The sequence below is a fragment of the Caloenas nicobarica genome, chromosome 7 (genome assembly GCF_036013445.1).
Source record: "Caloenas nicobarica isolate bCalNic1 chromosome 7, bCalNic1.hap1, whole genome shotgun sequence".
Taxonomy (NCBI): Eukaryota; Metazoa; Chordata; class Aves; order Columbiformes; family Columbidae; genus Caloenas; species Caloenas nicobarica.
In genome coordinates, this window is record NC_088251.1 from 23,055,880 (window position 1) to 23,072,528 (window position 16,649).

Here is a 16,649-nt window from a genome sequence, read left to right on the forward strand (position 1 = left end):
CTTAAAGTCAACTACATTTCTAATTCTGGACAAAATGTCACAATTTAAGTCCTTGCTGAAGATGTTCTTTTGTTGGGGCAGACAAGGCAGAAAATATTCTCAATATTCTCAACCATCTTTTGGATGGTTAAGGAAACACAGAGATACCCTAGCATCGCTTCAATATCCTCAAGAACATGTGCTATCTGCTTTGATTTTGTTTCTCTTAAGGAAGCTATAAGATGAGGCAGGCTGGAGACACTGCTATAAACACTGTTTATTGCAAACTTACAGAGAAGAGTTTGTGTCACAGCATCAAGATGGCATATATTTCTGTGATACATGTAACTGTGAAAGTAAATGGCTTGCACATATTGTAATAATATCCTGCCAAGAATCAAATGACTCCCTGCACTGAAATGGCCATCATGGAGCAAATTAGCAGGCTAATTTCCGAAGTTAGCAGTTCTATCCATCCTAACAGAGCAACATAGTGAGCCAGAAAGACTCCAGTAGTTACTGATCTGAAGATCTCAAATTAGCAATTTGGCTTGTCATTTTTTGGCCTATTTTTAAAAAAGTTAGTACCCAAGTGTTTTGTTTAGTATTCATCTCTTCTCACAAATGCAGAATTTAGGGTCAAATTACAGGACCGCTAGCAAAATTTAACTGATTTTTGTAGATCAGACCATATTAATGTTTACTTTTTCATCATAGTTCATTTAAGAATTCAGAAAAAAAATCAAATGTGTATGTGCAATCATTCCTTACAGAGCTCTCATACAAAGCTTTTGGTCTCAGTCACTAGCTGCTTAATGGTGAATGACTACAGTTTTCAGAAACATTTTGGAAAAGTCTTGAGCAAAAAAATTGTTGTGACCTACAAGTAGTGCTCTGACTACAAAAGAGCAGAATTGGCTCTTTTTAAAAAGTACTCATAATAACATTTCAGTCAATTTTTTTGGTCATGTTATACATACCAAAGAATGTAAAAAACCTCTGAAAGTGAAAATCTTTTCTTTCTTTTCTTTTCTTTTCTTTTTTCTTTTCTTTTCTTTTCTTTTCTATTCTTTTTTCTTTCTTTTCTTTTCTTTTTTCTTTCCCTTTCTTTCCCTTTTCTTTTCCCCTTTCTTTCCCTTTCTTTCCCTTTCTTTTCCTTTTCTTTTCCCTTTTCTTTTCTTCTTTATAAAAAATGAGCTACATAAACTCAAGTAGTTTCTAGACTGATGTCTTCATAGCATGGCAACTGTGAATTCGGAGTTGCTCAGGTACAAATTCAACTATAGCAATCCTTTCAAAAATCTAGGCAAAATGCATAAACTAAATTCTCTCTTTCCAAAAAGCACACTGGTATTTGTGAGAAGCATGCTACATCTTGTAGCTTATTGAAGTCTGGGTACATCAGCCTTGCACATTAGTGGTGGAATGATAGGAATAAGAATCTTAATGAAGGCTTGTTCTATAGACTCAAGACTGAAGCATGTAACATCTGGACTATTACCAGCTCTGTTATTTTTAAGCCTGTTTTTATAGTTCAATTTCCTTTTGATAAACTGGGTGGGACAGTAGTTCCTTTCTCGCACAGGTCTGCTCGGGTATGACTTGTCAGGAGGAGGGAGAGTTGACAACAGTGTGAATGTGCTGTGAGTAACAAACTGACAGCCCGGTCTCGCACAGGGACAGCGAGCACTACTCAAACACAAAATGGTTACTGACAATACTGGACTGTGAACTGTTTGGCAATACAATTTGTGATTGGGATCCGCAAACTGAGATTTATTACTAGAGGTTACCACTGTGGGTGGTAGAGTTATTCAGCAAAAGGGTGCTGTTTGTGGATTGTTGGTTAAAGTTTGTGCAGGAAGTTAAAATTCCATTGTTTCTAGAGCACAAGTTTGGGATCTCCCGTGAGAGACTGTGAGACTGGAGACTGTGCAAGACAAGAAAGCAGGGGCACCTCTTCACTACTGTTCTAGACAGTAACTAGCAGGACAGCCTGGCCAGTGTCGGCCAAGAATACTTTGGGCACAAAGTAAGCAATGGTAATATAGTTTTAGACAAAAAAATACTATGTTTTAATCATGTCTTTTGGGATGTTACGGCTTGTTCACTTCAGTATTTTTTTCATTTAAACATTAATCAAAGTACTAAAGTCAACAGACTTCCAACAGGTAGAGAATATACATATCTTCAGGACAATTGCATATTATTATTATCATAATGAATGGCACATTTGTCATTGACTTCTGTGGGCTTTTTCTATTAATAAAGTAAGTACAACTTAAATTTCAACTTATTCCCATCATTATGAATGTAAGTAACAATGAAAAAGGAGCGATAAACAAAATTTGTATTTAGGTCTCTTTCATTCTGAAATTTAGGTAGCTCTAGAGAAAATATGAATAAAGAGTCTTGAGAGCAGAGGAAATTGAGATGCTGTTTTGGGTGTGCAATCTCATTTGTTCTTTAGTTTATGTTAGATAAACTTCCCCAACAAAAATGAAATCTTCAAACAAACATACAGTGTACATATGTCTCTGCTTCGGCTGCTATAATACTTCATATACTATCTTTCAATGTTCCCTGCATGCCTTTGGCCCCACAACTACATTATCATCTGGCTGGCTAGTGATCAAAGCCTGGGAAGAAGAAGGCCAGAAGATGAGAGCACTGATTTGCAAAACTTTTGTTTCCTGCAACAGAATCCATGGGAAATATTTTCTTTCCTTCCTCACAGAGACTGACCAGAGGACCATGCAGGTTGTGGTGCTGGTGAGGATTAAGAGAAACAGCCTAGAGAACTGTGCATGGAGACTGGCAAACACCACTGCAGAATGACAAGAGAAATACTAGAGAGAGGACATTTTTGGAAGGTATTGGTTATCTGGTACTAACATACATGCAGGACAAATGTTGATATCATAAATCTGCTCTAAAGCATATCGTTGCTTGATTTCAGGTATGTGCGGGCAGCAGAAAGGAGCAGAATGGGAGTCCAACAAGCATTTAGAAACAGCGGAGAGGTGGGCATCAGCCAACGAGAAGAGATCATACTCTCAGAAGCCTCAGGAGCATAACTAATATGAACTCAAGTCCCTACTTATCTTCAACACTTCCAGAGAAGAAACATTAAGCAATGAGGATAAAGCAGTATCTGATGTGTCCAGAGCATGGCAAGCTAGTTTAACCTGACAGCTCTTAAAGGAAGTGATGCATCCTGAATGGACAGGCCACTTTACCTTATATAGCAAAAGCTTTCTTCATGGAAGTGAAACTAAAATGTGACTCAAAGTACATAAAAATAAAATCTGTGTTTAAAAAAACCTAAGTTATAGTGAAACATGATATATAGTCACCTATTGGTTGCATGTTACACCACTTCCATATAGAATTGTAGGCGTAGGAGGATTTTGTTTGTGTGTATTGAAACCTGAACTAATAAAGAGCAATATGACTATTTGGTCACCAGGCCTTTGGCTCACCTCTGACACTTAAACAGACTGCTTGCTTTGGGGCAAATGAGAACAGAGTTTATCCATGAAAAGAGAATCAAACCTTTCTGCATTCATCGAACTTGAAATCTGAAGTTTCAGGTACCTCCATCTCAAGACAAAGTTAAAAATGTAAGTGACATACTTGAAACAATGCATATTCGTTAAAGAGCAAATCTGGGTTTAAACTTGGTCTGGCATAGCCCTTCCACATCTGTCCTATTCCTTGCAATTATACAAATGGGCAATCCGTTTAACCTTTTGCCAAGTGAAGGAAATGGAACTTTAAGAAGTGAAAATGCAAGAATTTATGGAGCAAGTGTCATGTACTTCATAAACAGTAAAATGACACGTAGACCCACAAGTCAAGCATGAAAACATGCAGCACATACTCAGTTCCTGTGTGCTGTTCCATGGTTACAGCCAACTAGTTGGTTCATTCAGATTTAGGCTGCACCTGACTGGTAGGATACACTGACGATATTTGAAGCTGGGAAGGACTGTACGTACACCAGCATCCAACCAGCATTCAGAGGGAGCTTAGCAAACCAGAGCTATTGGAAATACACAAGCTAATAAACACAACCAGGAATAATAAAATGCACAGATGTAGATGAGTATTAAAGCGGATCCAGAAGGCATAGCAGACCACAAGCTGGATTGAAGTCAACAGTATTGAGTAAAAAATGTAAACACACTGACACATAGACACATAGTCTTGTTTTGAGCATCATTCTTCTCGATGAGAACACGACAGTAATGATCACAAGGAGACAAGACTGAAAATATCTGGTTTGTTTTATCCAAAGAAGCAAAATCTACAAGGGACATTTTCTTCAAAGGGGAAAAGACTGTGGCAGAGAAGGGAATAAGCTGTCCTCTGTGTCTATGAGAGATGGGGTGAAAAGCAATAAACCTGGCTGCAGGAAGGGAAACTGAATCAAAGTACTACTGGTGAGAGCAGTAAAGCACAACAATAAATGCTATTGAGTGGCACTGAACCTCCTCCACTGGAATTTTTTCAGAACAATTTAGACAGAGATAAACCACTTGTTTCAGGCTCTTGAATGCAACTGGGAGAGGTTTTGAGAAATCATCTCATCCAAGGTTATATGTTTTCTGATGAAATAAATGAACATGCTCAGTGACTGAGATGACCACATGAAAATACAGACACCAGAGGGAAGTTTAGAAATAGTATTACACAATTTAATCAACTTTTTAAAAAGTGGCTTTAAAAAAATGGCTCCTATGAGACAAGAAGGTCTGGATTTCTGAATTACCAATTAAAGGCAAACCTCTTAATGGTAGACTAATACCTTTTTAAAGTTTTGAGCAAACTTTTCAGTGACGCTCAACAAAATAATATTCTAGACTGAACTAGAATCAAATTAATTGCTTTCAAGTCCCACTGGGCAAAATATTTTCAATGAATAACATGTGCAACTGGCAAGTGAGTAAAATTATTATCCCTCATTGGATAATGGAAACATTATTTCTCTACTGAATAACTGGAAAGTAACTGGAAAGTGTTTTGTACGTAATGCTATGACTTGGCATCATACGCATTAATTACCTCAGTATGTTTCAAGCTGGAAGCCTCTAAGTGTGATAAAACCTTCCAAAGCACAGTATCATCATAAGGAGGCAATCACAAAAGAAGCTGAAAATCACAGGCAACTACCAGGCTTTGCCAGTCATGGCCTTATGCATTTTAGGTAATGCCTGTTTGGCAACAGTAGAATTCCAGAAAACCAGATGGGCACATTTACAAATAAAAAACAACCACAGACAATTTATTGGAAATGAAGCAAGGTATTTCTGCTAGTTGAAGTTCAGATGTTCTAAATTCAGTATAATAACTTTAGCAGCAGTAATTAAGAGTCACCACTTACTAATTCTCCCTTAAATTTTCTTGTGCTGTGGCACAAAACTTTAGCCTAAGTTAAAACAAAACATCCCCAAGTGACATAAATCAGAACATCACTACATCTGTTGAAACTGCAGCTGTTCCATGAAGATCACAGCATGTACTTGGCATTACTACAGCACATAAGCACCCATAGTAAAAAAAATCTTCACTAATGTTCCAACTCCTTCATCTTCAAATGCACCTGCAAAGTCTGACACATGGCAAATTGGTGTGGCCAGGTAACTTTTTTTCGACCTGCTTACGTTCTGTATTAATAGCAGACACAGCAACATAAAGAACTACCATGAACAGGTATCCTTGACCATCTCAGTCATACTTTGCTCTAGAACTTGCCAGCCAGAATCTGAGCCAACATTGCAGAACAAGTAGCTTTAAGCAGCTGCCCTTCAAAAATGAATTGATTTGTCTCAGAAATGACTCAGACTGAAAACCCTCCAGAAAAAATGAAAGAAACTATCAGACTTAAATCAGCAACAGAATTCAAGAGCCATCATCAGTGGGAAGACATTTCCCCCTTGTTATGTGGTTTACAGTTTCTGCTTTATTTCTGGAAGGATCTTAGCTGTCATTTTCCAATTGCGGTTCTTCACAGAGTGTGTCCTAGGCTTCATTGTTTGGGTGTTTGATAAGACTTTGAATGCCAAATGGGGAGTGTGGGCAGAAACTGAAGTGGAAGAATCCCTCAAAAATGTGGGGTAGAAATTACCATTGAGTCTCCCATGTGAAGACTGGGCACAACAGAAATATTTAAAGTATTCAGTTTTATTGAGAATCACTGGAAAGACTGAATCTGATTTTGGCTGTTTCATTTCCCTCACACACCTTGCATTTGGGATCAAGTGTGTTTGATTACAGACATCACATTTTATGTACCACCTTTAAGAACAAACAATTGCTGATTTTATTTCAAACTAGACATAAAAAGATAATTTTGAAATATTTTTCCAGAACAACCCAGTTTCATGTAAAATAACTGCAACTAGGCTGGGCATCTAAGGACACTTTTGTCTTACATTAACTGTATCCGTTATTTACAATAGGCTTGTTTGGAGACATGCAATCAAGAGCTCTTTTGTTTATTACCTGGGGAGGTAACTCAGGGAAATGTATCCTATTTTGTTGCTGAAACCAGGCTATGGAAGTATTTTTAGATGTTCAACTCAACTCGGCCTTAATACTACATTTAAAAGACTTTTAGAACATTTAGGGGTGAAATTTTATAAGGTACTAGCTTTGCTCTAAAACTTTGGAACAATTTTTGATTTTACAGTCACATTCCAGTCTTAAAATACATATATATCCTACTGAAGCACGAAAACAGTCAATGGACAGGAAAAATACTGACTGTTCAGAGGCCGTCAAACATACAAGCCGACAAATAGTGGGAAGGACATAAAGAGACAGTGGATTCCAGCCTCCCAAGGATGCTAGCTTATTTGAATTGTTTATTTTATTTATTTGAATTGCAAAGTTCAAAAATTAAGTTTGTCACCTGACTGTGATCTATATCAGCAGTCTTTTAAATAAATACATTTGCAATAATAACAAAAATGTTATTATTAATTGCAGTATTCGAAATGTCAGGAGGTGGCAATGTTTAAAGACATCTCAGGAGCTAGATACAGTAGGTCAGTGAAAATATATCAGACTAAAGTGCCAGGCTATACATGCCTATGCTGGCATTTATGCTGATAGACTTTGTGTCAGTATGAGAAAACAGACAAGCATAATGATATTTGATAATTTTCACTATATTTGTTTTTCCTGCAAACCACTCATGACAACAGCTGAAGTTTCTACTTATATATATATATATGATGTATTTCACTGATTTAACATCAAAGGATCCTGCAAATCTCCTGCATTTAACAGCCTGAGAAGGTAGATAAACCTGCTGCTATATCTTAGTTTCTATGGGAACAATCATTACCAGGTGCTATTTAATTATTGTTTTTTCATTGTCTGGGTACCTGTTACACTTGTCTAGCCACTACATCTAAAATTACAGTCTATGGGGTCTTCAAATGGCAAAGCGCATTTCTGTATGAGCTTTCTTACTTAGAAGGTTACCAGTATCCCAGCCATATTGCTGGTGTCACTGTACAGGAGCCAATGGCTTGGTTTTCATATTAAACAAAACCACTGCCGAACAGAATTTTTAGTCTTGTATTTTTAATTAAAGAATCTTGCTATGAAAACAAAGATGCATCAAGACAGTCTTTATACAGACTCAGCAACAGAAATTAAATTTAGAAGCCCTCCGATCAAAGCTATGAATAATCAGATCAATTTGGAGATTTGTGAGCCATCAGAGATACATTTTAAAGGGAGAATGTAAATACAGAAGCAAGGAAAGCCCCCACTCCCCAAAAGACACCTTTATTACTGAATGACCTACAACAGCAATTTAATTCTTATTTCCAGGTTCAGTCCTACTTGTCGGGGCCAACTACACTGCTTGCTCTACGGGAAACAACCTCACAATTTCAAAGCTCCCAGCAGATAGAGCATCTTCCCTGTCTTTAAATGGCACTGTTCTCTATTAAAACTTTTATGAACATCTGAAGAAAAAGTAATTATGTCTTTAATTGATTGGCCTAGATACATGCAAGCTTTGATGGGTCGTATTTGCTTTTATTCAAATCTATTTTTAAGTTCTGTGCCTGCAATCGATAACCCAGGCTGGGAGGAGCGAGCGTCTCGTTTCCTGTCCGGGCACCCAACGCCCAAGCTGCCACTAGATGGGGCAGCAGCCTCACAAAAAGAGACCTGTCCGTCGCAGCCCACTCGCAGACAATTTCTTGGGCTCTGCACCTAAATCACAGTGAAGTGGTTTTATTTATAACGTAATCTGTGCTCCCCTTCCACCTCTGGATTTAAAAAATATGAGCAAGGGATAAACAGTAGGTAATCAGCCATTTACGAATATAACCTCGCACTTCTTACTGCGACCCTGCCAAACAAGACTGTGATTCCGCATCAACATATATAATCTTGCATATTCCTGATTTAACTAGATTTCAGGCAATGCTAGCACACATCAGGGCAGCAGCAAAGCCAGAATGCTGCCCTTGTGAGAATCTCTCGTCACAACAAAGCCCTCGTGAACAAAACAAAGGCCAGTTCTTTCATGTCGTGCTCACAGGAAAGTGTGGAAACAGCGGGAAAAGTGTTTAAGAAGAAATTGCAAAAGCAGAGTACAGTGTATTACCATTTTCCTCCAGCAATGCATGAGTTCGACTAAAATAGCATGGGCAAAGATAATGTGGCACATAAAATACAAGCGAACACGACAATACTCAATCTTACTTAAGATGAGTAACAGTTATAATCGTTTTAAGTGGAGGTGGTGACCGTGATCTTCCCCCGAGCCGCTCTCAAGCTCTAGGTCATTAAAAACGGGCCCGCCAACTGCTGCCGCTTCAGAGCATTTGCTGGGAGCGTTCCCCCCGGCTCCGCGGCGGCGGCTCCGCTGGGGGCGCCCGCCCTTCGCGGCGGCGAGGCCGGGACGGCGAGGCCGGGGCGGCGGCCAAGGGCAGCCCCCGCTCGGCTGGGCAGCGAGGACAGAGCCGGGCAGCCTGGCTCGAGCAGGCTAGCCGGGCGTGCGTGTTATAAGACCGAAGCCGCGGAGAGGGGAAGGTGCCTTTCACCGGGACACCCCAGACACCCGCAGTGATGCGAGGCTGCAACCCTCGCTTACGAAAATATTATTTTCGTATTATGAAAATATTAACCCCAGGTCGTGCGGTCACATCTAAGTATGAGCCAGCTCAGAGCTCTGCTCTGAGAGCTGTGAAGCATTACTTCTCCCCGGATGCAGATACTGGTGAGGATGGAGGTCGCATCCCAAACATGGCACTGGGGTCTTCTGGCACTAACATTTGTCTAGTTTTCTTCAGATCACTTCTGTTACATGCTCCACACAAACAGAGACAAGTACAAGTTGTAGCCGAGTTACAACAACACCCCGCAATTTGTTTTGGATTGTTTTCAGCTCTTGGATTTTGGATGCTGAAAGTTCGAACTTCAAGACAACACCCACAAAGTTTCTACAGGTGCTTGGGGAAGTCAGTCCTAGACTGCTTTCTGATGGTAATGCAGACATACTCAGGTAAAAGCCAAAAGCTTTTTTTTAATTAATTTTTCATGGGTCTTCACATCTGACACTTTCAGGCAGGAAAGCAAAGTACTGTCAAATGACTTTTGACGATGCACTTCCATCAGGAGGAGCATGAACCTTTTCAGAACACAACTGATTTTACATTGAGTAACTATTGTAATCTATCTAGACATCAATGCACAGCTAAAAAGACAGATCTTATCAGTTTGTTCAAGAAGTTGTCCCATCCTGAAAGTAAAAATAACATTGCGATATCAAAATAGGTAAGATTAACAGAATGTCCCAAAAAGCACCTGCATATGTTTAATAAATAAGCCTGCACACTCCCCTGTGCTACAGGTGTCTGATCTGTGTTATCAGTTGTTGCCAAATTTTACGGAGCCTGTGACCTGAGCACTAGGAATCCTTATTATTCTGGATCTGTGGAATATGAAGTTGTTAAAACACCTGTGACTGGAAAACATACATTGTAAGGTCAAGAAATATTTTCAGGCTCTAATTTATCAAATTTACCTTTTTTTCAAATATAAGAGAAATTTGAAATATATGGCAAAGATAAAAAATCCTAGTTCATCATTTCAGTAAAGAGCCCTTTAAAGATTGTTTTCTCCCTGACATATGAACAGAACTCAATATTGCTTAGAGAAGCAAATGCGACTTTTTTAGATCGAAACTGGACACTTATTTAATCTCATTCTGCAGATGTCAAACAAACATCACATCTGTCAGAATGCCAGAGATATTCTGCATTTCTCATAAATTTCCTATCCCCATTAGAAACTGGTTTAAATAGATTTGTTACATACTCTGTTAGACTATTAAAAGTGTACAGCACACAAAAACTACCCAGTTTCTAGCTTACTGTTGATCTTCATTAGGGATCAGTTAAACTCTAAAATGCTGTCAAATCACTCATTCCTTTTATGGTCATTTCTGCCACAAGCGTATGATATACCATGTTTTGAAAGCAAATGAGATTAAGCTGTGGCAGCCATCATTGAATCAAAAGTTAAGGGAGGAGACAGATAATTTTAATAATCTCCAGTAATTTTCAAAGTTATTTTTAGAATTGATATCTTTTGCAAAAATTGGTGGTTCACATGCCAAGGATGAGTAAGTAATTTTTTTTTTTTTTTGCTTAAAGGATAAACTCTGACTGAAGATGTGAAGACAATTTAGTATAGAAGAATTTTTTCTAAAGCATTCAGTTACAAATTAAATGAAAGGTAACAGTTAAGTAATTAAGTTCTTCAACAAGATGCTTTTGACTTATTAACATATGCTACATAAACTCAGGATGGCATCACGCAGGCAAAATCTCCTTCATGCAAAATATGAGGATTAAATAGCTGTCATTTCCAGGCTCTGCAGGAAAATGAAGTTGAATGGAGTTCCTACTGTTCCTGCCCAGGCTGCACTCTGCGTGGCTGCCTTCCAGTGTCTGTGAGAAGGTTATTAAAACTGCAGCAATGGGGGATATTCAACATCTATCACTGGGGCACTGACCAGGGACCAGAGAACAGGCATCTTCTAGTATATGTATGGAAACAATTCTGCACCTTAGTGCAAACACACGAACACTTATTGGCTCCCACGAATTAATTAATCTGTCAGCATGTGTCTTTCATCATGGATAACTCCTGATTTTCCAACTCTCTGTGATCAAAGCTTATGGCACCTTTCAATAGCACTTTCATAGCTGATACCCTTCTTCAGATCTTTTGCAAGACAGTGCGGATACATCACCATTCAGCTATCAAACACTCAGTTCTCAAGACTCAGCATCAGATGGTCAGTCTAAGAGTAGTTACAGACACTGCAAGAGCCAGGGATGTGTCTCCTTACTCCTGGTCTCTTCAGCACAGAACTTGCATGGCTCCTTTCTGCTTCTGTGTTTGTCCATCTCTTAACACAAGTTTACTGGTTGCAACATTTCACTATTCACTGGATAAGTATTTCTATCTTTACACATAAAAGGCACATCATGCAAATATATATAGAATAGATTTCCTTATTATAAGAAAGTGCAGAATTCCATTAGAAGAAAAGGTACTACATGCCATGAATTGAATATTTTTTTAAAAAATGGTTCTTTGCTGTCTTTTATCAAAACCACTCAGCTGTCTTATCATAATCCTTTCTCAAGTAATCAGGGAATTGTAACAACTTTCTTCCCCCTGTTGTGAATGTACATTGATAAAAACATCATATTGCTGAAAAGAAACAACTCACTTCAGGGCTTTTTGTTTGTTTAAATAAAGATTCAATAAATCAACAGCCCGAATATTAATAAAAGTAAAGCCAGCCTTAAAAGCACTAGTCAATTTGTCTCAGGTCTTAAATTTAAACTTCCAGTTCTTTGTTATTTTCTTAGAATTTTCTCTTTGGTCAATAAGAAATTTTGTGGGCTCCTGTAATCACACAAAAAGCTGTTATTGCCAGCAGTTAAAAGACAGGTAAGTGAAGCTAAACTGTAGGTAAACAGCCTTCGAGGAGAAAGGTGTCTGTTGCTTATTTAGCATACAGTTCAAATGTGTCTCTATGCCAGTATTTGGTCTGGCATACAATCCAAGAAGTAAAGAAATTGAATGGGAACACTATCGCCCCATCTCAGACCTGAGATACTGAAGCCTGGACAGACAATATAGGAAAAAGGAAGGAAGATTCAGAAGCAGCAAATGAGGCTAGAGCTACACTTTGGCACAAGCCTTTCAAGAATGCATGCAAATTTTGCTCTGCCAAAGGGCTGTGAAACAGCAATGTATTCCAAATAGCCTCTTTCCTAGGCAAGATGCGATATGTAAACCTGGATTTCTCACGAAGATTTACTGAGAAGCTCTTTAACTCATGGCTATTGCAGACAATTTTTAAGTGTAGGAAGGAATCTGTAATCTATGAATGTTTCTTTTCTCCTCCTGAAGCTCTGCAGAGGTAGGGTCCAAGGCAAGGATGACTTTCCAAACTTTTATTAGAATCTCTGAATGGTTAGGTAGCGGGAGAACATCAGGACGCTACTTCTAAAGCAGGTGTAGACTAGCACAAACTTGGAGAAACCAGCTGCTAGTTCTAACACTAAATTCCAGTATTCACAAGCCAGACTGTCTTGGTTAGCTAAGGAAGAAAATGCTTTTAGGGACAGAAATTAATAGCTCAAGCTATTAAGCTAACCAACAAAGGATGGTGGCTGAATATTCACAACTCACAGGCCCAGTTCACTAAAGATCAAAATCTATTCACTGAAGTAGGATTTTTTACATACGCAATGAAAAAAATACAATCAGTGTGTTCACAGCTTCGTAAAAGTGGTGATTTTTTGTCATATTTTACTTTTTAATGCAAATTATTCCCACTTTTCCAACAAGGTGTAGACCTATGTCCAAACCAACTATTTACTACCCTACAGGACATTTTCAGATTAGATTCATAAACAATATAACTACCCCAGTTAAGAAAGCACAGAGAAAACACTTCATTTTGTCAATAAACATGCCACAGCTTTATTTTAGCTGTTATAAAGGGGTTAAACTCTGCTAAAGAGGAAAGCAGTGCTTCAGCAAATGAAGCCGATTTTCTTTCCTAACTATACAAACTGTTGCATATATTTTCCCCCCTAGCAATCTCATTTTCATTGTTTCACATTACCACCCTGAATAGTAATTTGGCTTTGAATAATTCTCCTCATCATAATGCAGATGTCAACACCAAACGATACAGGCACAAGCTACAGTGTATGTAGCAGCTCTGGTTTAAAATGCAGACTCTTGTATGCAGAGCCAGTGGAGCATGTGGTTTTTATTTTTTAGCGGTTTCCAACAGATTGAAAATTCCACAGGCTACAGAATCTTGAATAATTTGGAATGCTGCTTGGAATACTCCTTAGCTAGAAAAATATATAAAGAAGGGGGAAAATTACTTCATTTTACTTAACTGGATAGATTTGATCCCTAAATAGTAGTATCTTCCTAGGGAGCAGAGACTGAGAACATAAAACGTGCCAGGTCAGGAGAACATATTGATTCATTATATTAATGAAACTCAAGAGCGATTTCAACATTGAACAAGACTAGCAGCAGGGCTATTTCTCTGCCTCTGTGACAGGAGGAATAAAACTAAGCTGTAGGACTTGCTTGACTACTCAGAACTGACGAAACCCAGGTAGGTGTGGAATAGAGATTAGCCTGCAATTGCTTTAACAGCACGGCGTTGGGGAGCCAAACATCATGGCAGTTGTTAGTCAGAAAAGAGTGGCTAAACATATTTATTCAAATGCATTGGTGATTTAAGTTAAATGTTTAAAAAATCTATTATTTATGGGCCTCTCCTCAGTAAAAGAGCATGCACCCAGCAAGGGAGTAAGTTAAGGTCAGATTTCTCATTATGCATCTTTTTCCATCTCCTCTGCATATCTCCCCTCAGCTGGAGCCAAATTCAGTAATGGTATTTATGTTGCACATCGTTTTTCAAACAGCTATTTTACCAACAATGAAATACATGCTAAAGAGTCCAACACTAAAAAAAAAAAAAAAATCTTCTGCAAATCCTGTTTGTCTAGGTCATTTTATAATGAATAAAACAGCAGGACTTCAAATTTTTTTTTTCAGGATCAAGCCCAAATATTCAGCTCTGTCCTCCTCAATGCCAGCAGCTCCCACTGAATCTCATGGGCATCAAGTGCTTGTTCCAGAGGCAAAATCTGGCAACTTTCTCTTACCCTGAAGTTCAGATTGCCATGAAAAAGAAATACAGCTCAGTGAGATCAAATGTCTGCAAAGACAACTCTCAATCAAGACATTCAAGACATTGCAAAATGGGCAAGTATGAACTTCCTATGCAGTTTATATTTTGCAAACATTTGCAAGTAATAGTTTCAAGGCTAGGCTGCAGCTCTAGAAAGAGGCTGAGAAGGAATGGAACTGCTGTAGCAATAGGGCCCTTTCTCTGAAGAGCCCCTCTGGGGCTTTCCTCACTTAGACCTGTCAAGTCTCATTGCTCTGAGCATATGACTCACTCAATTAGACCTCAGCTTCTGCACTTCCCCACTTCTGCCACAGAGCCTGCGTTTCATGTATTTGCAGTGCCAGGATTTTCCTCCAGCTCTTTGCTGTGCCTTGTTCATGGCCTTTCAGAAGGAGCAGACACGGCAGTAATGCACATTTTCTGGGCAGCTGCCTAGCAGCTCTGCACTTTCCCACAAACACGTGAATCCATGACGTGACCCTGAGCATGCCAGATGCACAACCTTCTCCCTCATCAGCTAGAGTCCCATGAGTCAGCGTCAATATCTGTTAAAAGATTCATGCTCTGAGCGTTGACCAAGTGAGCAAAGGGAACATAATTCAACAAATCACTCCATGTCTAATTAGATAGTGCTTACGCTCAAGTGAAGCCTACTAGAAGCAAACAGCCAACACTACCAGCTTCATGTGGACTGGTAACTGGTCACCAACTTGGCTGCAACTTTCCCCTGCTCCAAGCGGCGAAGGGAGCTGAATCACTGAGCGGGGAAGGAACTGAGCCTGCGGTCCTGGCTCTGCTGCTGAAATTGATGCGTACTGAGAGCGGAAGCCCTGCGCATTGTGCAAAACCCAGACAACTTGTCTCCTATGTTTCTCAAAGCCACAATGGAAGCAAAGAGCTACATTTTATAGGTTCTTGGTTTTAGCAGTGACTCCCATTTCAAGGCATAGTGGAAGACTATTCAGTAAGAACTAATCATACTTACAAAATCACATCCTCTATTCACTGTAATCAGACAATTTAAGCATTAACTTTTTGCATTAGACTTCCATGCTTTTAGTAGTTTACTTCATTTTGTGACACGTTCCTGGGACTAATAAAATACAAAATTAAAAAAGCTGAAAACCATAAACTCAGGGAAGCCACATTAACTTATGCATCAGTCTGGTAAGCACTGTTATTCTTTCTTGCATAGTACTTAGCAGAAGATAGCTATTTTCTATGGCTGAGACCACTTCATTGTTTTGTTAGCACTTACACTGATTAATTAAAATTACATGTGAAACACCATCAAAGCATAACTTCTATTAAATGGGGAATTTATTATCATCAGCATAGCCTAAAATTGATGCCTTAATTGAATTTGCTGCAAAAGCTGCACTACCAAGCCAGGTGAACATTGCAGTGTCATGTATTCTGTACCTAGATGGTTGCTTGTATGTTCAGAAGGTAAATAAGCACAGTGGTGTATAAAGACACAAAGCTCTTAAGGCATTCAGACTAATTAAAACAGGTAATTCCAACACGAAGGAAATGGGCATGGAGATAAGTCTCCATTTGGAATCTGTAAGGGCAGTTAGTGCATTAAAAAATGGCTTATTGGTTGTGAAGAGAGATGTTCATATAAAAACCTTTTGGGCTTTTTTTCTATTATGTGTGTACAAAGAGGCCAAAGCGTGCTCCTGCAACCCTGATACTGACAAATAAAACCATAGAGTGCTTCCTAAGATAACTTTATTCCAGTATCACCAAACTGCTGAATGTTTATTATCATACTGGGAAAGATCATGACACAGCAAATACATCAACTGCAATTATGTTTTTCAGCTGGGGCTGGTGTGTCAAGTATAAAAAATAACTTCAAAATTAGCTCTTCATTTCTCTTACCATTTTCTGGATGCAAAGATATGAAGCTTGAACCTGCAATGTTCTTTCTTCACCTCAGCATCTCTCTCATGGTCACAGCTAAGACTTGGTTTAAAACAAGCAGCCTAGCCAACAAGAATCCTGTACTGCAGAACAAGCTGAATAGTTTTCTGTGAGTTTCTAGCACTAAAGGAAGCACCAATGGTATTTAACAGTGTGTTTAGTTAGAAATAATACTACTCATGCTAAAGTGGGAAAACAAAAGCTCTGAGAACTTGTAACTATAGTTGTCATTTTGCTTAAAGCCCAGAGTCAAGGGATTTAAGCTTTCATTTACAAGAAAAATTGTATCCCTTGCAGTTGCAGAGAAAACAGTAAAATCATAACTCAGGTATTTCCTTATACAAAACAAAGAAAGAAATGAAAAAATCCCATGAATCAGAAAGAAAAGCCCATGATTTTACAGGATGATGGGAGAGGAGAGAGAAGGGATATAGAAGTCTGCACAATACTAACATACTTG

At 38.7% G+C, this 16,649-nt stretch overlaps 1 long non-coding RNA gene across 1 annotated transcript in view; it reads right to left on the bottom strand.

Annotated features, from left to right (window-relative positions):
* Positions 1 to 16,649, bottom strand: part of LOC135990689 (uncharacterized) — a 117,092-nt gene that overhangs the window by 69,773 nt on the left and 30,670 nt on the right. The window lies entirely within an intron of this gene.